A 765-nucleotide genomic window follows, 5' to 3' on the forward strand; every position below is an offset into this window, starting at 1 on the left:
GTCCGCACAATATTCTGTTACTTCACACAGTCTCTCTTTAAAATTATCCCGTCTACAAAATATAAATCATTAGTACATCGAAAGACTCAATTGAGTGTTTAATAATTTATCTGAAAGAGAAGTGCCCGGTAACTAGGTTGAGAGACGTTGGTACAAGTATCGACCACCAATAGTTATGTATGAGAAATACAAAACGAATGTTTCGAATAACGGTAAATCATATTTTGTGGTGCAGTGTGCAGGATATCTGGACATCATAACTGCGGAATCGTTTTGAGTGTACGTATCGACCGCTGTTACTAGATCCCGGATGGGTGACCACCCGGCATTTTTAGCAACAAATCCTTGCTACACATACAAACATGTTTCAACCAACCGTTACACCCCCCTGCAAACAACCTAAAAAAACAAAAAAACAGCTAATGGTTAAAGTTGCTGGGTTCTATAGCTCAAAAAAAAAAAAAAAAATACCATGAAATATACAATACTGATTAGATGTATTGGATGGACGTGCCCGGTAGCCTGATTAGGTTAACACCAACGTGTTTCAACCAACCGTTATTTCCCCCTACAGACAAACAACAAACAAAACACAGCTAACGGTTAAAGTTGCTGGACTTAAGCTGAAAAAAAAATATAACGAAATGTACAATACTGATCATTTATATTGGATAGACGTGCCAGGTCACCCGATTAGGTTGAATGCGTCGCCCACCAATAAATAAATTACAAGAAAAAAAAATTATATTAAAATAGTATTTTTAC

The sequence above is a fragment of the Acyrthosiphon pisum genome, chromosome A1 (genome assembly GCF_005508785.2).
Source record: "Acyrthosiphon pisum isolate AL4f chromosome A1, pea_aphid_22Mar2018_4r6ur, whole genome shotgun sequence".
In the NCBI taxonomy this organism is placed as follows: Eukaryota; Metazoa; Arthropoda; class Insecta; order Hemiptera; family Aphididae; genus Acyrthosiphon; species Acyrthosiphon pisum.